The sequence below is a fragment of the Heterodontus francisci genome, chromosome 13 (assembly GCF_036365525.1).
Source record: "Heterodontus francisci isolate sHetFra1 chromosome 13, sHetFra1.hap1, whole genome shotgun sequence".
Lineage (NCBI taxonomy): Eukaryota > Metazoa > Chordata > Chondrichthyes > Heterodontiformes > Heterodontidae > Heterodontus > Heterodontus francisci.
Window position 1 is genome coordinate 80,624,968 of NC_090383.1, and position 23,149 is coordinate 80,648,116.

General features: G+C 42.2%; 1 protein-coding gene across 6 annotated transcripts in view; it reads right to left on the reverse strand.

Moving 5' to 3' along the window:
- The window catches only part of esrrga (estrogen-related receptor gamma a), a 264,814-nt gene that overhangs the window by 214,222 nt on the left and 27,443 nt on the right, over positions 1-23,149 (reverse strand). The gene's annotated exons all lie outside the window — the stretch shown is intronic.

The window sequence follows — 23,149 nt, forward strand, 5'->3', positions numbered from 1 at the left end:
CATACCCTCAGAAGGAAATTAGTGTTGCAGAATTTTAAAAAAACATTAAAATATATTTTTGACATAGCTTCTGTTTTTAGCATTTATGTCTTTCCCTTAATCCCATGTGTATGTCCCAATCTTTATTTTACTTCCTGTTCAATGATTTAAGTGTAATTTATATTCCTTGTTTTGTTTTTTACTTCCTGCCTTGCAGTCTGTGTGGCTCAGTGAACCTCTCTGCTACTTTACCTGCTCACAGGCATCATAGGTGTCCTAAAAAGGATGCTGAATTCAAAGAGACACCAGATGACTGGAAGTCTTGCTAACAAGCCTGATAACTGCCTGCAGGCAACTGTACATGAGGGGCAGAATTTTGCTCTGCCCTTGAAGGCGGGCACGGAGATGGATGGGGGCAAACAAAAAGGCAGGAGGCGCCATTCCCGATGTTGCCCGGACCCCTGCCAATTTCTCTGGGGCGGGGAAGGCTGAGGATGGCCTTCCTGCCCCAGGTCAATTGAGGCCCTTAAGTGGGCAATTAATGGCCACTTAAGGGCCTTTTCCCACCTCTACCTCAATTTTGTGGAAGGTGGAGGGGCCCACCACCACAAGAAGATGCTACCAGGTAAAGCCTGGCAGCTTCCTAACATGGTCAAGGGGGTCCCTCCTTTGGAAGCAATCCAGTGCCCTGGAGGGCCATCCCCAGTGGCGATCACCACCCCTCCCCCTGAGAAGAACCCCCCCCACCACCACCACTCTCACCAAACATACCCCCACCCCATCACTGGGGCCTTACCCCAGCAACAGTGACCCCTCCCACCTGTGCCGGGGTGTCCTCCTTCCTTCGGTGCTGCAGGGCCTCCTGCAGTACCGGCTGTTGCCACTGCTCCTAGTGGCACTGCCAACCTTCCAATTGGCCTGTAGCTTTGGAGGCAAGAGCTCGGCCCTTAAAAGAACAGCATCACAGATGCTCGCCGTTAAATGGCTTCAGGGGTCTGACAGAGGGCCTAGGGTCTCCCTCGCCTTCTGGCTCACTGCCGGGCCCCCCGCCGTCAGAATAAAATGCAGGCTGAGATGACGGCTCACAGCAAAATCTGGTCCAGTGTTTCTGCTTCTGTCAGATCCTTGACACCCCTCCCCATCCCTCCCAACTGCCACCTCAATCTCTTTTTCTGATTGTTCCTCTCTCTCTCCTAAAAAACCCACCTTCCAATCACATTCCCTCTCCTGGTCACCTCCCTCCAGATCACTCCCCTTTCCCAAATACCCACTCTGATTCTCCAAAGACGTATCTAAACTACCGGCAATGCAGCAGCCCAAATTCAAATGTCATTCATCAGAAAGCTGCCTGAAGATGCTCAGCCAATGTCTGCAGCTCACTGGCCTGATGCAATTGAGGTCAGAGTCCAAATCAGTATGCCTAAGGCCTACCTTCTGGCACAGGGATTATGTCCTACACCAGGTTTGTACCATCCTGCAAATTTCTAGGTCATAGAGTCTACATGATAATTTAGTAGTCTCTGAAGTAAGCCTTGTTACCCCACCGCCAATTCATAAAGTACTGACTTTGTCCTTTTAATAAAAAAAGGAAAAGCAGATCAATATTTTGTAAAACAAAGAATTTCCATTTATCTAATGCTTCATCATTTCTTAGAATAGCCAAAGAATTTTGTATCCAAAGAAACACTTTTTGAAGTACAATCACTTCTGTTCTGTATTTCCTATACATTAAAAGTACTTCATTGGCTATAAAGCACTTTGAAATGTCCTGAGGTTGTGAAAGACGTTAAATAAAATGGAAGTCTTTCTTTTTTCTTTGTAGGTAAATGAAGCAGCCAATGCACATCCAGAAATGCTTTACAAATAGCAAATGACATGCATGACTAGTTAATCTCTTTTTTGAGGGGTGAACATTGGTCAGGACACCAGGAGAACAAACTGCTCTTCTGTGAATAGTGCCATGGGATCTTTTACATCCACCAGAACCATTAGTGTAGGCAGACAAGATTCTTTTTATTGGTTCATGTGAAGAATGACACCTCTGACAATGAAGCACTCCCTCATACTGTGGGGCTTAAACCTACGAACTCTGACTCAGAGATGAGTGCTACAAACTGAGGTAAGCTGAAAAATGTAAAGAGAAAGGCGAAATGATCGAAAATGTAATGCTCTGCAAACTTACAATAACCATGAGGTTAACATTTACACTTGACTGGCTTAAGGCCCATGTTCTACAGGCTTTTTAAAATTTTGCACTAAGTACAACTAAAACATTCCATCAGTGTAACTTTCCATTCCGTTTAGGGCTTTGCTTCTTACTGCTCCCCTGTTGAGCAATGCTGGAAATAAGGAAGGGCTAAACATTGCTTTGCTAATCACAATGAGTTGGAGTGAACCTATCGAAAATAATAAATGAAAATAATTCTGTTGCAAACTAAATAGTCCACTGTTCTTACAACAGCACCCTACTTTCTCTCTGTTACCCCACCCATCGCCATTTCATCCTGGACACAAACTCTGTGGAAATTTTCTAAACACAAATTAAATGCGTGCATTGTGATGAGGCCAACACATGGAAGCAATGACTTAAAACTTTCCCTCTAATATTTGTGCAATAAAAGCTAGACTCTGCTGGATTTGAGCTTTTTATATCCCGTAAGGAGAAAATATGTATCGTTATTTAGGATGAACCTTGCATGCAATAGCAAGAACTAAACATGCTCAGCTGCTGACTACAGTGAGCAGCTTGCCAGCAGATGCAGAAACAGATTTCCATGTGTCAACTGGTGCCTAAATGTTTATGTTACATTCAGCATAACCACACAACATAGTGTACCATATTTCACATAATATTACTGCTCAAGGTGTGAGGTGGAATATGTGGAGTGTTTGTGTGAAGATGTGACGAACATACAAATTCCATCACCACAATGTTCACCCACACATACAACGAATATATTTAGAAAATCAAATGCTTGTTGTCCTACACTATTTTTGTGCATTGCCAGAATGTGAGCAAAACACATTTTTGGAAAAGTATCAAATGTTACATGTAGTCAAGGTATGGATCACCAAAGATGTGCAAACATTTGAAATGGAAACTCAGAAAAAAAGTGAAAGATTACAACTGAATTGAGGGGTTCAGGTGACACCAACCACTGTCGGAAACCTTTACCGGTTTACGACGGTCATTTGAACTTCAAGATTAGATTACAGCCTTTGAACTCACTATTGGTATCTGCTATTTTTCATAACATATACCATTTCATTTCTTTGTGTGTGTACTTTTGCAGTTCACTGTTCATCAGTGTTTTACTAAAAGCATCTAATATCTTGAATTTCTGGCCTTGATACAGGATGATATTCATAAATGTGCATTATTGCCCTACGATGTCAACCAAAGGTCATTAAGTTTTTAATCACTGTTAATTGTAGAAATTTACCACAACTGGTATAGACTACCTACTCACTGACAATGACAACATGGACAACACTGATGTTAAATGTATTTTGAGTGCAGGATTTTTTTCTCTGTCGTGTAAGAATCTAGTTCCAAAATACTTTAAAATGTCAACTTGTCTATAATACTGCAAATGTGTACTTGATACTTTGGCTTGTACTGATGGCTGGATTTTGTAACATAAGCCAAAAGTTCACCATGTAATTGTACTTACTTTAAATCTCAAATTTAATTAGTGATAATGTAAATTATCAGATCATAGGTTAACCTTATACTATCAGCAATGCAGTCATTAACACAGACTGCACCAGCAATCTTGCCATTATAACTGCATAGGTTAATCCAGCTCCCTCACTCCAAAAGCCTCAGTTCCTCACCAAGCCAATTTACCAGATCAGGTTCTCAGCACTCACTTATCCAAAACAAGTAATTTCTTGTCAGGTTTAAATCAGAAAAAATAAACAGATCCCCCACAAAAATAGAGAGATATTAAAGTTACTCATAAATCTTTCTAATTGTTTCAAAATTTTCTTTTTGCTCATGCATTGTTTCTCAAGATGCCTTTTACTTTTAGAAGCCCCCATTAAACGCCAGTCTTAACTATTTCTATAAAACTATATAGCTACAGTAACCTAGTAAAACTCCAAAAAGAACTCTTAATAGATGTTTTCCATCCTCTAGATTTTTCATCATATATGAAATTTGGAAAATATTCTCATATGAAATTGACTCTTCGATCAATAGAAGCATGCTAAAATTATGAATTCACTTTGGCATTATTTTTCAAACTTTTATTTCATCCGAGGATATTTGATGAAGGGCATCCACCAAAGTTTTCCTCTTGTATCCCCCTTGAAAATCCTGTGGGCCACATGTCTCCAATGCCAAGAGGGCAAGTGGATCACATTCTCATTCCCCTACCAATGGCCTCTTTAATAAGCTACTGGAAGGCACAAGACAGCAGCCCAGTGAGCTCACTCCTTTCAACGTCCCGTCTTCCATTCAGGGTAAAAGAATTTTCAGACTTGGAGTTAGGAAGGTGAAATTGAATCTGCATTTCCACTCCATGCTGCTACATGCTGGTGCTCCAACATGCAAAACCACCAAGATTCAATTGTTTGTCTCAACAAGAAAAGACCTTGAAGCTCTGACATCACAAATTGGTATTTCAGACGAGAAAAACAACAGCCACAATTTTCCATCTGTGAATTCCCAGGCACTACATAATACACAAAAACCAGTTACTTTTTCTTTCTGCATGATTTTAACTGTTGTACCTAGCGTTAGTGGGACAGTAATGGCTATAAAATGGGGTCAATAGCCTTACTAGCCCAATAATCATGATGTTGCAGCCAGCACCATTTTGAAAAGGGCCTAGTGCTCGGCGCCTAAATCGTTTGCCTGTTTTAGGCTGCAGAGCAAAGGAGTTATCCCCGGTGTCCTGGCCAATATTTATCCCTCAATCAAAAACAGATTATCTGGGCATTGTTACATTGCTGTTAGTTGGAGTGTATTGTCTATATACTGGTTATTGCGTTTCCTGCATTACAACAGTGACTACACATCATAAAGTACTTAATTGGTTGTAAAGCACTTTGAGACATACGGTGGTAGCAAAAGGTGCTATATAAATGCAAGTCTTTCTCTGTTTGTTGTATACCTCCTTTCTTTTCCAAATTGGGGTTCTTGGACCCAGATTGCCATTATCGGTTAGAACTAATCAAAGAGGATGCTGTGCATGCTCAGATCAGTTCCAAGGGAGATAGGGCAGAACAGGTCCGACAAAAAGTAAGTTTAAATAACTTTTGTGAAGCAGATGTGCTCCTCTGGGACTCACAAAAGTAAACTGAGCCACTGTCACCTTAGCAACCTTCCTTTGCACTAACTTTGGTGCCAACTGGAATGGCCCAATATTATCCTGCCTTAATTCGGTGGGCTGCCCGTTTGGCACCTCCACAGGTTGCCAGTTAGATACAAATGAGGTCAGGGCCTTAGAATCATGCCCGTCTCATTGGATGGGTCGGAGAATAAAGGGCGGCACAGTGGCGCAGTGGTTAGCACCGCAGCCTCACAGCTCCAGGGACCCGGATTCAATTCTGGGTACTGCCCGTGCGGAGTTTGAAAGTTCTCCCTGTGACCGCGTGGGTTTTCGCCGGGTGCTCCGGTTTCCACCCACCGCCAAAGACTTGCAGGTGATAGGTAAATTGGCCATTGTAAATTGCCCCTAGTGTAGGTAGGTGGTAGGGAATATGGGATTACCATAGGGTTAGTATAAATGGGTGGTTCTTGATCGGCACAGACTTGGTGGGCCGAAGGGCCTGTTTCAGTGCTGTATCTCTAAATAAATAAATAGCCAACTCGCTCTGTTGGTTGAACATCCAGATGTTAAAGTTGACCTCTCACTTGCTCTCTTCTCAATAAAGAAAGGAAAAATTATTGCTCAAAGTAGTCAGAAAGAAGCCAGGATACCCTCATTAATCCAAGTATGATATTGACAGAAGCCTGGCAATGGGTCACCTTCAAACTCTTTCATGTTTGGGGCCAGGGTAGGAGAGGGAGAGGAACAAAGTTACTTTTTTAATTCTTTCATGGGATGCGGGCATTGCTGGCAAGACTAGCATTTGTTGCCCATCCCTAATTGCCCAAATGGTGAAGAAAGAAATTGTTTGAAAAATGAGAGGATAAAATTATATGTGAAATAAACATAATTTTCACATCTGCATTGAAGTAATTGTCTCCTACGCTGGTTTCTCTAAGCATAATATGTTTCTATGTTGCAGAAAAACAGGAATGTGCAAAACAGAGCAAAGTCGATCCATTCTGGCAAATAATTAAAAGCCTCCCATTCAGAAACATGAAGGAGAATTCCACCTTGACTTGGCTCAGAGCCATGGAAAATTTCAGACAGGCGACTACAGTAATGGCAGAACACTGAACAAGCTGAGAACAACTACAGACTATATTAAGATAATGCCAAACCAATTTGTACAAGTTGCATTCAGTATTCTGACACTTTTTATCAAAAAATATTCTAGCAGGCACGGGGAGGTTCCAATTCTCTGTCGGATGGTATTGTACCAGCTAAAGTAAATTGAAAAAGCATCAGCTATGCACGTGTTCACCTACTAGTGAAAAGGAAAACCCATTACAAGGTGACGGAAAATGAAACTAAAATGCATTTTAGCAAATCACTCCAGCGTCAGTGATTAATCTAAACACACCCAGTGTCTGATGTACTTTAGCTCGATAATTAATAACTTCTTCAGGGATGCTAGTTTGGCAGGAGTTGTAGGCAAGCTGTGGACATGCATTCTTTGTGGCCTAAACAACTTTCATATATTGTAAATGGTTGAAGAAAATATGGAACAGGTATATATCATTTTTCTAAGCTTTTTTAATATTTGTATATTCTCCTTTTACCTTTTTTTTTCCACTAACTGTTCTACCTTCTCTTTCCCCACCATGCCATATATCATTTACCTGCCAAGAAAGCAGGCAATTTAATCAAAATCCTTCCCCATTGTAGCTTTTGTGCTGTGGCACAAATGGTGCACAGGAGTGTTCTGGGCTTATACAGTGGCAAAAAACATTCTCTTCCTATGGGAAAAGCCTTTAGTCTCTGATCCAAAATGGGCCAAGAAAAATTGAGAGTTTGTCAGGTGAGGAAGCAGCAAATTACTCCCTGGCCCAAAACATTAGAGCACAAATATACTTCAGCAATACATTGCCAGTGGCTGTTTTATATCTGAAACAGCAAATTTGATAGATCAGTCAAGAAGAGAGCATAAAAACATAATTTACTACAGGGCACTAGCTCTAGTTGTTTGCTAGTATGTTTCTGCAAAGGTTGGCACTTTTATTTTCCATGACATGCACAGCAGATCAATACATCCTTGTCAATATTATCAATATAGAGGTGGTTGAGGCCAGAGAACAGTTTTCACCAGTTTCAGGTGAGCTGATACACAAAGAAATGGACAACTTCAGTGATTGGTCCTTTTCCTCGTGACTCAAGAGAGATCAGCCTAAATGAATTACTGAAAGTATCAGTGGAGACATTCCAGGCCATTTCTGGATTCAGGGGAGAAACTGGACAAAATCATTAAACCAAACTTTGAGAGAAAGGTTTTCACAAGTAGCATCAACATGGCTTATGGTGGATCAGCATGCAATATATGTCTCACTTATATCGTCTGGAAGAAATGCAAAAAGAGGGTACTTTATTTTTTAAAAAGCAGTGATTTCACATGGAAAGTATTTCTACATCGTACACCATGAATTTCTTTACAATTGTTTATTACTACTAATAACTATTCATTTTGTTGCACATAAAGAGAAAATGTAATAAAGCGTGGAAAAAGAAAAGAGCATTTGATTCATTAAATATGCTCTTTCTGTGATTCACTGACTGAGTAAAATCTGACTTACCAAGTGTTCTATCTTTGCTCTAGTTAGGCCAAAAGCGTGACCCTGAGTTTCCAGTCACCTGTCATTTTAATTCTCTGCCCCATTCCCTAGCTGTCCTCGGCCTCCTACACTGTTCCAATAAAGCTCATCATCTTTCAGTTAGGCACCTTACAGCCTTCTGGACTCAACATTCAGCTCAAAGATTTCAGATCATAACCTCCGCCCCCTTTTTGTTGTTTTTGGTTGCAGCTGTTGATGACAATTCTACTTTTTCCCATTTTTACCTCCTCTCGACTCATCCTTTGTTTCTTTACTTGCCCCATTACCATCTCCTTTTGCCTTGCAACATCATCCCTTTTGTCATTTAATCTCTCCTGCTCTCCACCCTATTACAAACCTTCCCTTTTGCTCTTTCTGCCCTTCCCCTGTCTCTATACTTGTTTAAAACCCATTGAATCTCTAATTTTTTCCAGGTTAATGAAAGATCATTGACTTGGAGCATTAAATGTCTTTCTCTCTCCACAGATGCAGCCTGACCTGCTCAGTATTTCTAGCATTTTATGTTCTTGTTTCAGATTTCTAGCTCCCAGAGTATTTTGCTTTGGTTTTAGGATTTTTCCTTGATCACTGAATATTAAAAGAAAGGAACAAGAGCAGGCCATTCATCCACTCAATCCTGTTTCAATTGGCCCACCATCCACAGCCTTTTGGGGAGCGATCCAGATTTCCACCACCCTTTGTGTGAAAATGTGCTTCCAGATTTCACCCTGAAATGGCCCAGCTCTAATTTTAAGATTATGCCCCCTTGTTCTGGATTCCCCCGGCAGAGGAAATTGTTTCTGTGCATCTACCCAATTGAATGCCTTTATCATTTTAAATAAGCTCCAGATATTGGCACAAAGTGCTGGCACTAGCTAGTGAAAATGTAATAGAAAAGTGTTACATTAAATGCAGGATAAAATACAATGCCATATTATTTAAACAAATAGGGTTAGCATTGACATACAATCTGAAAGATTACATAATTTGTATTCAGAACTACATGATCAGATCTAAATAGTAGTCCAGTTTATTTGAACTATTTAGCACTGGATATTAAACCTTCCCAGAGTTTCCCAGAAGTAATTTTACTAAGGTGCTCTCTGGCATACATTGGAGAACCATGAATAACAAACTCTCTGTGAGTGCCCAGATTTTAATATTACTTAATTTATCAACAACTATAGTGAACATAAGAATTAGCATTTGTTTTTACTATAATTGGGTAAAATCACTTACAATGGTATTTCTCCTGTTACAATTATTTTTGTTCTCTTTGCCTATCTCCTAAAGCACCCTACATCCATTCTGTCCTCTTAAATTAGGATGGTGGACAACTCACCTCACTGATGCCTCCACAAATATCAGTGATTCCGTTCTTCATTCAATCCATTACAATAAAGAAGCCCTGTGATAACAGTTTCATTCCAATACTTCAATAAGAACAATATGATAGAAGTCAGTCATTATGTGAGAACTGCAAGGTCACAAAAACATAATTTGCCCATAAAAATGGTTAAGAAACATTCATAGTCAATAAATGGAGGGTAAACTGAATAAAATAATTAAAGGAATAAATTCACCTCTCAAGGTTATAGTTACCATTTAAAACATAGATTCAATTTTCTGTGCCAGCTGCAAAGTTAAAAGTTTAAAAATATTATACACTCATTGTAATTGAAGATGAAATAATGATTGCTGCAACTTACAAAGGTACCACAATACGCAACGATTATTGCTGATTTATTAACTATCACTCAAAGGCAATCAAAATACCAATCTACTGGCCCCTGCTTCACTATTCTTTATTTACCGCTAGAAAGAAAAACTAGATGTGCCAATTAATCCAAAAGAAGCAGAAAATATTAAGCCTATTTACAAAGGATGGCAATATATTAAAAATCAACAAATCTCTCATTTGCCCCCTACTGATGTCCTTAAAAGGCAAGATGTGACTGCAAAGCAGTAGTTTAGGATGTGAATGTCATCATAAATGTAGCTAATGAATACGGTTCCAACTCATTCTAGGAATATGAGTATCAGCTGTCCAGTTTCCGCTATTGCTGCACGCTACTATATTTTCCATTTCTGCATGGTTGAATCACTAGATCCCACTGCAACCTTAATCTGGCGGGGTGGGGATGGTGGGGGGGGTGGGGTGGTGGGGTGGAGGGGGAGGGGTGGGGGAATGGGGAGGTGGGTGGCGGGGTGGGGTGAGGTGGGGTTTGCAGATCCTCAGAAATGGGTCAGTTTGGGTCGAGTAGGAAGTAAAATGTAAAAAGTCTCAAACCAGAACCAAAACTTCCCACTTAGAGTGACAGAGGTGTAAAGGAAGGGGGCACTCTAGGAGGCGAGTCACTAATTTTGATGCGTGCCTCAGATCTTTTCTCTGTTCCAGTTTTAATGCTCCAGCTTGAAAGTACGGCAAGGACTGCTGCATGATCCAGGTAAATGCTTTTCCAACACTGCTTGTTGGTCAGAAGGAGTAGAATTGCTCCCCCCACACCCCCAGCCAACCAAGCAAACCTGTTACCCTCGCCAGTGATCGTCCCTGCCCCCCCCACCCCCTCCACTGCCCGCCCCCAGGATCTGATGCCCTCCCAATGTCCTCCCATCCTCTGCACCATGTCCTCCATGGGTCTCCTGCAATCTTCTCCCCTCCTGCCCCTTGCAATTTTCTCCTCCTCTGGCCCCAATCTTTCCGCTCTCCCGCATCTCTCTCTCTCTCCTTCCTCTCCAGTTCCTGGCTGTGGCCTGGTGCCCCAGGCCTACCAGACCAATAACCAGCCAGCCTCTCAATTCGGCTGGCTGCAGCTGGAAAATTAATTTCAAAAACAGGAATCAGGTCCTGCCATTAAATTCAGCAGAATCCGAGGGAAAACCGTTCTTCCAAGTTTCACAACTTGCAAAACTGCTTCTACCTCTGCTTCCCCATTTAATATTGGGGCCGCAATGTTTGCATCAAGAGATGGCAAACCTCTATTCTACAAAAGAGTATTGAACCAAAGATACTTGGAACATGTCCGTGGCAAAATATCACCTTAATCATTGTAGAGTTTACAGCAGAATGAATTAATAAAGCTCTGGAAACTCCAGCAAAGAAAATCTTTGTCTTTTGTCACAGTTTATTTTACAAAGTCAAACTTTTAAAAAGCGCATCAAAATCTCAGCAATGCCATACTAATGAATGTATAGTGTTGCCTGAACAGCATTCCTCCTGGACGCCACAGTAGCTGGGCCCAGTAGTCGTGCTCTCTCTCCTGAGTCAGAAAGTTGTGGGATCAAGCCCCACTTCAGGGTCTTTCGCACATAACCCAGGCTTAAACCTCAGTGCAATACTGAGGGAGTGCTGCACTGTTGAAAATGTTGTCTTTCGAAAAAGATGTTAAACTGCAGCTCTGTCTGCATGTTCAAGTGTATGTGAAAGATCTTCAGACACTATTTGAAGAAGAGCAGGTTGTTTCTTTATGAATAGTTATCCCTCAATCAACAGCTTCAAAAACAGACTAACTGGTCATTTACCTCATTGCTATTTATGCAAGATGATGGTACACAAATTGGCAGCCCCAGTTATCAGAAAAAGAGCACTTCAAATGCAATTAATTGGTTCTGAAATGCTTTGGGACATCCTAAACATGTCAAATGTATGTTCTTTCTTTCAACAGTAAATTCATTAGGCCATGCAGTTTTCAAGAGTATTTCAGATCATTGAATCACAGGTTTATGAATCTAACATGCACGTTTTGAAATATACTTCACCAAAAGGCCAAACTCATTTCTGTAAAAGAGCATTAAAATAAAAGCAAAATACTGCAGATGCTGGAAATCTGAAACAAAAACAAGAAATGCTGGAAATATTCAACAGGTCTGGCAGCATCTGTGGAGAGAGAAGCAGAGTTAACGAGCTGAATTTTACCTTAGGCGGACGGGAATTCGCCGCTGAGGTGAAAGTCTCTTTGTCCCAGCAGTGGCACCGGGAGTGGTGGCCATTGCTGGGACTGCAGCCCAGCCGAAGCCATGGATTCAGGAGGGAAGGTAAGTAGAGGCATGCCTCACCACGGGGATCGGTCCTTTCTTGGTGAGGTTGTTTGGCGGGGGGTGGGGGGGGGCGTCTTGAGTCCCGGGTGTGGGTTGGGAGGCGGGGGCAGCCCTCAATCAGGTACCTTGTGCCTGATTGCCATGCCCACCCCCCCCCCCCAGGGAGCGGAAATGCTGGCAGCTATCGCTGGGTGGCCTCTCTCGTCCCCAGCACACCCACTTGCCACGGGTAAAATACCCATGGAGGCGGGCGAGAGCCCGCAAGTGGCTGTTCAGTGGCCACTTAAGGGCCTTGATTGGCCTCGGGCAGGCGGGCCGTTTCCCACCCCCCCCCGCCCGACGTCGTAAACTTGGCCAGAGGCGGAAGCGGGGCGGGTAGGCCTCCCGGAGCCTCCCGCTCAATTTTACGCCGCCCCAACGCCACCATCCGACCCACTGGGGCGGCGTAAAATTCAGCCCAACATTTCAGGTCAGTGATCTTTCATCAGAACTGGCAAAGGTTAGAAATGTAATAGGTTTTAAGCAAATAAAGCAGGGGTGGGGCAAGAGATAACAAAAGGGAAAGCGTTGATCGGACAGGGTCACAGAGAATAACTGACAAGAAGGTCCTGGAGCAAAGGCAAACAGTATGTTAATGGTGTGCTGAATGACAAAGCGTTAGTGCAGAGAGGGTATTAATGGGCAGACAAATGAACAGCTCTGGTCCAAAGCACAAACATGAAAAAAAAACAGTGGGCAGGCACATGGTAAAAAAAAAATGCAATTAATTGTTATGCTACGACAGCGCTTCTGATATGTCTTCATTTTTCCTCAACTGAGGAATCCCCCCCTGACTGTGGTTGCCAGGGCCCTCAACCATGTCCGGCCCATTTCCCGCACCTCTACCCTCACCCCTTCCCCTCTCTCCCAGAACTGCGACAGGGTTCCCCTTGTCCTCACTTTCCACCCCACCAGCCTCCACATCCAAAGGATCATCCTCCACCATTTCCGCCATGTCCAGTGTAATGCCACTACCAAACACATCTTCTCCTCCCCTCCCCTCCCCTGTCAGCATTCCAAAGGGATAGTTCCCTCCGTGATACCACGTCCACTCCTCCATTACCCCACCACCTAGGAGGTGTAATACCTGCCCTTTTACCTCCTCTCTCTTCACTATCCAAGGCCCCAAACACTCCTTTCAGGTGAAGCAGTGATTTACTTGTACTTCTTTCAATGTAGTATACTGTATTCGCTGCTCACAATGTGGTCTCCTCTATACTGGGGAGACCAAACGCAGATTGGGTGACTGCTTTGTGGAACACCTCTGCTCAGTCCGAAAGCATGACCCTGAGCTTCCGGTTGCTTGCCATTTTAACACATCCCCCTGCTCTCATGCCCACATCTCTGTCCTGGGATTGCTGCAGTGTTCCAGTGAACATCAACGCAAGCTCGAGGAACAGCATCTCATTTACCAATTAGGCACGCTACAGCCTGCCGGACTGAACATTGAGATGAATAATTTCAGAGCATGACGGGCCCCCCTTTTTATTTGTAGTTATTTTTTCTTTTACTTTTATTTTAGTTTGTTTCATCATTTTTTTTACCATGTGCCTGCCCACTGATTTTTTTTCATGTTTGTGCCTTGAGCCAGGGCTGTTCTTTTTTCTGTCAATTAACACCCTGTCTGTACTAATGCTTTGTCTTTCAGCACACCATTAACATACAGTTTGCCTTTGCTCCATGACCTTACTTGTCAGTTATTCTCTGTGATCCTGTCCTATCATAAACCTTCCCTTATGTTATCTCTTGCCCCACCCCTGCTTTATTTGCTTAAAATCTATTACATTTCTAACCTTTGCCAGTTCTGATGAAAGATCACTGACCTGAAAAGTTAACTCTGCTTCTCTCTCCACAGATGCTGCCAGACCTGCTAAGTATTTCCAACATTTCTTGTTTTTATTTCAGTAGAAGAATAGGTTATTTGCAAAGCACTTTGAAATGGCAGTCCTGAGCAGGTTACTTTAATTAAGCCAATAAACTAGGTTACCCCATTTTTAATAAATACAAATTATTGGATTCATTCGTAATTTTAATATTTATCACAAAAGCAATGGATAAAGAAAGCAAAAAAAAGCTTATCTTATACACTGTCAATGTGATAAAGAGTAATATCTCCTAAGCATGCATCAGGTTAATTTGCATACTGTAATCTAGAGTAGAGGTCTATTCAACCCAATTACTGTAAATGTAAAAAAAAACTAATCCCATTCATCTGCTAAATTTTATTTTTGAAATCTCATATGGAAAGAATAGAGTTTAAAAGCAGACTTGAGGTTTCATCTGCTTAAGAATGATCTGCATTAGATAGGACTACATCATTTACATTTTTTTAGTTTTGAAATTTAAATAAAGTGCCATTTTCAGCCCATTTAAATCAGAATATACAATTGTTGAGCTTCACTGGCTTTCAAATTCCAAATCACAGGAGATAAGAGGTATCATCTGTCGTGAAGCCCTAGCACACAACACGGATATTCATTCATGCGGGACAAGACTATTGTGCCCATTAAACTATAAACAGCAAAAAGTAAACACTTCAAGATTCAGTTCAAAACCAGTATTATTTCCCAATCATACTCAACATCTGACTCACGCTAAGATGAGCAAGAAGAGAAACAACACAGTATAAAAGATTAAGGGGGAATGCAATAGACATTTTCAAAATTATAAAAGGTTTTGAGAAGGTAAATAGTGAAGGATTGTTTCCACTGGTGGGTGAATCGGTAAGAAGGAGTCACAGACTGAAGATTATCACTAGAAGAATGAAGGGGGAAGTTAAAAAAGATTTTGTTCACAAGAATATCATTAGGATATGAAACTCTTTACCACAAGCAGCTATTAAGGCAGTGACTGTAACATCATTTAAAGGAATTGGATAGGTATTTTAAAAAGAATATAAAAGGACATGGGGAAAGGGGAGGAAATAGGAATAGAGAAGATAGCTCCAGTTGAAGACCTAGCACCAACACAGGAATGATGGGTCAAATGGCCTTTTGCTGTGCTGTAATTTTTAGGATTCTAAATATATAACTTCCTCTGAAACGCTGCTCAAAGGCTAAAAGAAATATCTAACTCAAACCTGTTGGATATTATTATCTTATTTCTATTTGCTACCCGTACTGCACATGAATTGTAATCCTTCTATTTATCTGTAAATTCATTCATTGCCTTTAGGAAGGGGAAGGTAACAGCCTAATCTTTCCCTTCCCTATATTCAATTACTATTTGTATAATAATCACTATGAAAATGCAAGAGCATAGCTGGTCAATAATCAAATTAGTCATTTTTATTGATGTCCCCAAACAAATTCCAAGGTAAGAAGGTAATCTACTGTTCTGTCAGTGTGTACTATTAGGATTAGATTTGTTGCTGCACATTCATTTAGGAAGCAGCAATTATCTCCACCCCCCCCCCCCCCCCTCCAAAAGTATGACATGAGCTTTGGTAAAGCAATTTACAAGAAGTCCAATTATGACAAGGGATTAACAAAATATAGAACCTAGAACATTATACAGCCCATGCATAATATACAAGAGACAGACAAGAGAAGTTTGCTCGACAATTTAGAAAAGCAAAATACTGCAGATGCTGGAAATCTGAACCAAAATCAGAAAAAGCTGAAAACACACGGCAGGTCAGCCAGCATCTGTGGAGAGGACAGACAAGTTTCTCATTCAGGTATGGACACTTCTTCAGACCCAGTTCTAATGAAAGGTCGGCACCCGAAACATCAGCTGGTTTACTCTCTCCACAAATGCTGACTGATCTGCTGTGTGTTAGCAACATTTTTTGTTCATGATTATTTTGTTGGCTGCAGTAAACATAAGTAGAAGTCTTGCTATCACACAAATGGTAACGTGGTATGATAAAGCAATGTTTTTGGGCAAGAGAATATCACTGGTCCATCTGGCTTATCACTCCAAACCTCTATCACTTTCCTTACTGTGATTCTGAAGCTAACTGTCCAGTGTCACCTTTGCTTACAGGAATTCATCCAATCCTTTGTTAATACCTGCCAGGTCTTTCTGTTCCAAGAACACCATTGATAGCCTTTATATCACTCTCTTACTACATACAAAAAACTTGTCTAAATTTCCCATTTACTGTTGGCATCCTTAATGTTAAAGGACTCCTTGATCCCGTAACTGACAGAAGAACTTTCCTGAATCTGAATTCTCCATACACAATTTTTTCTAAAAAAAGCTCTCTCAAGTGCCCCCCTCATTCTTCTCTCCTCCTGAGAGTAAATTTTCGGACTAGACAATCTTTCCTCATAACTTAGCCCTTTGTATTCAAGAATTGGCCTTATAGCTTGCCTCTGGACATCCATCAATAATTCATCATCTTTTCTGTATAGGGAGATCACAACCAAATACTACTTCAGATGCAGCTTCACCAAAGCCTTAAACAACTTCACAATGACCTCTTTTCACTTTCGGTCACACTCCTTGCTATACATTTTAAATTATTATTTTCTTTCTTCAGCATCTGCAAAATCCCAGATCCATTTCCTCTCTTGTTACCTCAAGTAAGATGCCATTTAAAATCTAATCTAAATTCTTCTACCTAATCTCATCACTTTATAGTTAGCTGTGTTGAATTCCATCTGACAGTTCTCTGCTCATTGCCTTCACCTTTGGATCCCTTTGAATTATCACACATTGGTTAACACTATTGGCTACTATACTCACTGCTCACTGATTCTAAGTTTGGGTTCCGCCAGGGCCACTCAGCTATTGATCTCATTACAGCCTTCGTCCAAACATGGACAAAAGAGCTGAACTCCAAAGGTGAAGTGAGAGTGACTGCCCTTGACATCAAGGTAGCATTTGACCGAGCATAGCATCAAGGAAAACTGGAGTCAATGGGAATCAGGCTGAATACTCTCTGCTGGTTGGAGTCATACCTAACACAAAGTAAGATGGCTATGGTTGTTGGAGGTCAATCATCTCAGTCCCAGGACGTCACTGCAGGAGTTCCTCAGGGTAGTGTCCTAGGCCCAACCATCTTCAGCTGCTTCATCAATGACCTGTCCTCAATCATAAGGTCAGAAGTGAGCATGTTCGCTGATGATTGCACAATGTTCAATATCATTTGCAACTCCTCAGATACTGAAACAGCCCACGTCCACATGCAGCAAGACCTGGACAACATCCAGACTTGGGCTGATAAGTGGCAAGTAACTTTCGTGCCAGGCAATGACTATCTCAAACAAGAGAGAATCCAACCATCTCCCCTTAATGTTCAATGGGATTACCATTGCTGAATCCCCCATTATCAACATCCTGAGGGTTACCCATTCTGAAGAAGGGTCACTGACCTGAAACGTTAACTCTGCTTCTCTCTCCACAGATGCTGCCAGACCTGCTGAGTTTTTCCAGCACTTTCTGTTTTTATTCCTAAGGGTTACCATTGGCCAGAAACAGAACTGGACCAGCCACATAAATACTGTGGCTACAAGAGCAGATCAGAGGCTGGGAATTCTGCAGCGACTAACTCACCTCCTGTCTCCCCAAGGCACAAGTCAGGAGTGTGATGAAATACTCTCCACTTGCTTGGATGGGTGCAGCTCCAACAACACTCAAGAAGCTTCACGCCATCCAGGACAAAGCAATCCGCTTGATTGGAACCCCATCAACCACCTTCAACATTCACTCCCTTCACCACCGATGCACAGTGGCAGCAGTGTGTACCATCTACAAGATGCACTGCAGCAATGCACCAAGGCTCCTTCGACAGCACCTTCCAAATCCGCGACCTCTAACACCTAGAAGGACAAGGGAAATAAATGCATGGGAACGCCACCATCTGCAAGTTTCCCTCCAAGCCACTATATCACTGTTCTTTCACTGTTGCTGGATCAAAATCCTGGAACTCCCTTTCTAACAGCACTGTGGTGTACCTACACCCCAAGGACTGCAGCAGTTCAAGAAGGCAGCTCACCACCACCTTCTCAAGGGCAATTAGGGATGGGCCAGCAACACCCACATTCCATGAATTAATTAAAAAAACTCAATTGGGTGGCATGTGAAAAATTAAGACACCTTGGAGAATATTCTGTCTAAGATACTTATAAAACTTATAAACAACAGTCACCTAAGAACCAACAGCTGTGACCCTCAATTGGCAATCGGGTTTCAGACCCTTCATAACTACCACTGCCTTTTCTTGTCTATCTTTCAGCCACTTTACGAATCAGCCAGAGCAGGTAGAAACATAGAAAACCTTAAAGTAGAAAGGAATATAAATCCTGGTAGTTTTCTTTCCTATTATCCTAGCAGTTGCATTTGATAATGTGCTTCTCTTAAAGATACCTGTATAATTTACCTTTATTTTTAATATTCATTCATGGGAAGTGGGTGTTGCTGGCAAGGCCTGCATTTATTACCTATTCCAACTTGACCTTGAGAAAGTGGTGGTGAACTTCCTTCTTGAACTCCTGCAGTCCATGTGGTACGCGTAGTGTTGTTTGGGAGAGAGTTCCTTGAAGATCTAAATTACTTACTTTTACAACCTCCCTTGATAAGCTGTTTCAAAACTGTCCACATTCTTGGCAAAATACTATTTCCACATCTCTCACCTGGCTGTAGCAGCATCTGCATCCTTTCACTCTGCTGCCTCATTCCAATATTAATAGCCCCAACAATTCAAATTCAGGTAGACAATGCCCAATAGTTCGGTAACCTCTTCAAATTAATCCAGCAAACCAGTCTGATACGACCTGCTCCTTCTGATCCCACATGGATTCTCTCTCTAGTCAGACCTTTCAAATGATTGCTTGTGCTAACTGCTGTCAAAATCATGAACACATATCCCACAAATTAACTAAGGTTCATAGGGTTGTATTTGAGGGCATTTTGGCCCTTTTTAAAAAAAATTCTATTCAATTTTTTAAAAGTCTCCGGGTCCTAAAATTTCAAGTTTCACTGCATGCATTTACAGTTTTAATGGTACATGCCATAATTGTATAGATTGCAAAGTTCTGTACACGAATTATACATAGGGTTGTAAAGAACAGTCATTTATTTCAGTTAAGTTTAATCCCCTATCCTTAGCTTTAAAGACAGTTATTTAACCCTGTTGTCATAATCCATACTGATTGAATCAAGTGTAGCCATTGAAGTTAGAGACCCAGAAAATTTATACTGCATTTTAAAATCTATGGTCAGTCTTATCTAAAATGTATGAGGGTTTATGCCGTGCATTTTCCAACAGTGAAAAATGGTAAAAAAAATTAAATGCTCAAATTGTATTTATTTCTTAATACAATGTGTAAATTATACTGAAAACTGTCAAATGCTGTTATTTTCTTTTTCTCCATAACTAATATCCCTAAAACATACATGGAAATTTATTCTTGGCGATAGTATATAAATGAGACGTTGGCCCAGAATCTTGCGGTTGTAATGATGACAAAACTGTCAATATTCGCTATCATTACTCTGTGAAACTGACAGCAACTTCTGGCATCTGCACATGCGCAGTTAAACATGGAAATCCAGAAATTGTTGGCAGGGATACCTTGCTCCTGCACAGGGTACACTGTTGCAGTCTTTGCTGATCTGATCAGCACAGAAATGAGTGATTTGACATGAACTCCAACTTTTTATTCACTATTCTTGCTGTAAAAACCATTGGAAGTGTTATGTTTTGTTGAATAAGTTGTAACTGAGTTTCGAACAGCATTCTAAGTCATAATAACTGCTGAACCACCTCTGGCCTTGAAAAACTAATTTTAGAAGTCTGGAGTTTAATTTCCTCCATTCGATGATAAAAAAATTCCATAGATTTTTAAAATAATAAAAATAAATTTTTATTTTCCAAGCTTATGATTTTTTCAGCTTCCACCTTAATCCCATGTGCCTGTCCCAATCTTTATTTTGCTTCCTGTAAAATGATCAAAAAGTCAATGACAATCAGTGCTTTTTACTTCCTGGTTTACTGCCCGTGTGAGAATTCTTCAATCTGATTGGCTGCTTAGCCTGCTTGATGACTTCACTGTTCCTGAAAGCCAGAGATCCCCTGTAGCTGGCACCAGAATTACAGTGATAAAATAATCAGAAAATCGACTAACCAAAACTTTGTGGGCATCTTTCTTGGAGGTCAGCAGAAAGCACCGCCCCTTCATCCCTGACTGCAAAATCCAGGCCATGATATTCCCCACTTACCAGAGCTAACGGATGGGTGCCAGTGAATTGCTATACGTCAAAGCCTTTCGAGCTTAAAAACATTGTCGTCAACCTCAAATGATAACTACTGAGTCTGAACACAACAGTATCCAGGCGTAAGCCTTATGTCAGAAATTCTGCCCAACTTGCACCTTATGTAAGCTTTTCTCATGCTATAGTCAAAATGGTAAGCTTGGTGATGCGAGTCGAGCAGTACGGTGACTAAATGTAATTTTTAAAACCCAAACAGAAATTAAATTCTGATGTTCTGATGAAAGGTTACAGACCTGAAACGTTAACTCTGCTTCTCTCTCCACAGATGCTACCAGACCTGCTGAGTATTTCCAGCACTTTGTGTTTATTTCAGATTTCCAGCATCTGCAGTATTTTGCTTTTATTGTAGTATCTTTCTGTGTTTGGGATCTTGGTTATGAAGAAATCTTTCCTTTAAAGAGTTTTGTAATTCTGAAAGTAATTCAAACCTGCTCATAATTTCACTTTTGAACTTGGAAAGCATTATACAACTATCTTTGCTGTTTTGTACAGTTTAGTAATTGGTGACAACAAATGAATAATGCTCTCTGTCTTAAAGCAGTTAGCAATCTGTATGTACTATCAATGGTTAGAACATCATCTTTGGTGGAAATTTCTGAATAATTAATAATACTGTATTATTGGATAAAGAACACAATTTATCGTAACTAATTATTTAGTTGATAAGGATAGGTTGAAACAGATGGTCAATTTTCCTACCAATGTAATTATTTTAATATTAAATTTAGAAACTGTTAATTGCATGGCTTATTGGAAAATCATGGTTGGCTAGTTTGTGATACTGGATTCTATATTGTAACATACACATTCTATCGTCTTAATACTCAAGGAATTAAAATATTAAGATATAATGATTGTTTGAAATTAAATTCTATAGAATTAGTATGTATGACATATGGGGCCGGTTTTTGTTTTGTAGATGTCGGTCCTGCCATCGGGAGCAGAAGCGGATGCACGTTATGTGGAGATGCCTGTGTCAGCTGACACATGGCAAGTGCTGGCACTATTTTCAAAGGGCTGCCGGCCCTGCATTCAATCTTTCTGTGTGCACTGAGAGAATTTGCAGATTGCTGAAAGGCTGCAGAGTAATGGCGAAAAGTAGACCCTGAGTGACCCCACTCTTTAGTGATGCATCCCTTCAGGTGCCCTTACAGGCTGCAAGGGAAAGACGGGATATACTATTCCCTAGGGACGGGAGGAGCAGAGCTGGGAGCTTGACCAAGCAAGCCTGGCAGCAGATACCGGAGGAGGTCAGCAGCCGTGCGGTCACCCCTAGGACCTGGATTCAATGGCGCAAGTGGCTCAATGATCTCACCCTAGCAGTGAAAGTACCTCTTACAGCCTTCAGCTCTTGGGCCTTGCATTTATCAGAGGAGGATGGTGCATTGGGTGGAAAGGGGGTGCCCACCCAGACGTGGGCGAAGGGTCAAGGGATGCAGGCAAACTGCCTGACGCATGGCAAAATGGCCCTGAAAGGAAGCCACTTGTCATTGGAGACCCTCACAAGGTCCAGGGAAAGGGGCCGGGTGCAGGAGGCATCTGTGTGCCCCTATCCATCACCGATGGACAAGTACCATATATGCCTTGTCCATCAGTGATGGATAGGGGCACACAGATGCCTCCTGCACCCGGCCCCTTTCCCTGGACCTTGTGAGGGTCTCCAATGTCCTACGGCATCATATATGCCTTAGGACTGTTAGCACTGGGAGACCAACAGCATTCATTCTTATGTCTGCAGGAGAAGGTCACAGATAATCACAGAGAGCAGCCAAGACAGGTGGTGAGCCGCCAATTCTCCATGTCCTGACCCTGATGGAGGAGGAGGCTATGGAGTTGGCTGGGCCGCAGGATGGAAGAATTGTTGCAGACGGAGAGACAGGGACACTTTCCCTCAGTGAGTAAGATCACCATGGGGCACAAGGCTGCATCTGCAGAGATGGAGTCATGTTGCTCAGCAGGCATCTGGTGCTTACAGGGATCTCCAACGTAGGGGTGTATGCTATGTCATGAGAGGAGGCCCTTGACCCTTCAATATCTCTGTTTTTTCATGCAGGTCAGGCAGAACCTACTCAAAGAGCCACCGAGACTGTGGGAGAGCCTGCCACCTCTAAGGTGCATGATGGAGCCGAGAGAATACATCATCAGCTCATAACCTTGCACCCTCCACCAGGGCAGATACTCTAATGTTGGTGGGTATATGTTCGCCATTGGATTCGGCACACAACCTGCTGAGCACAGCACACATGCACCCAAGCAGCTGATGGAGGATGTGGCTGCCCAGGCCTCTGACTGTCAGAGGACTGTGGGAGGCAAAGGCCCACACTGAGTCCCAGGCTCATGACATGACTCTGGTATTGCCAGCTTCATGGGAAATGTTGCAGCTGCAGCAAGAGGTCAGGCAACATCTGACAGAGATGCCAGAGGGTATGCGTGCCCAAGTGCTGACAGTGGAGGAGTCCATCCAGGCCTTGAGTGCTGCACTGTCTCTGACTGGTGCACGTGGCTTCCTCCATTGAAAGATTGGCGGCTCTCCTGGAAAGCCAGATCTAGCACAGCACTCAGTGTCTGCAGGGCATTCATGCAGACCTGTATACCCTCGTCTTGACCATGAGCTCAAGGCAGCAGTGGCACGGTGAGAGGGGGACAGGGGACCTGGAGTCACCACCAGGTCCTCTCCCTCTCAGGTTAGCAGGAAGGCACAAGTTTGCCTTGCAAGGGAAGAGGAGCGGCTGCCCATCACTGCTGGGGGCTCTCTCAGGGTGCTCCTGGTGAGGGCAGAAATTCCTCTGCCTCTCTGTGAGTGACACCAGGGCCTCAGTCTTCACTGACTATGGAGGGTGCTACTGCTTCTATGCAGGAGGACCCCAACATGCTGGAGCCCACCAGACCTAAGGCAACAGAAGGATGACTGCCAGGGTCATCCCTAGCCAAGGGGCAGCAAGGTCAGCAGCCTGCCTCCACTTC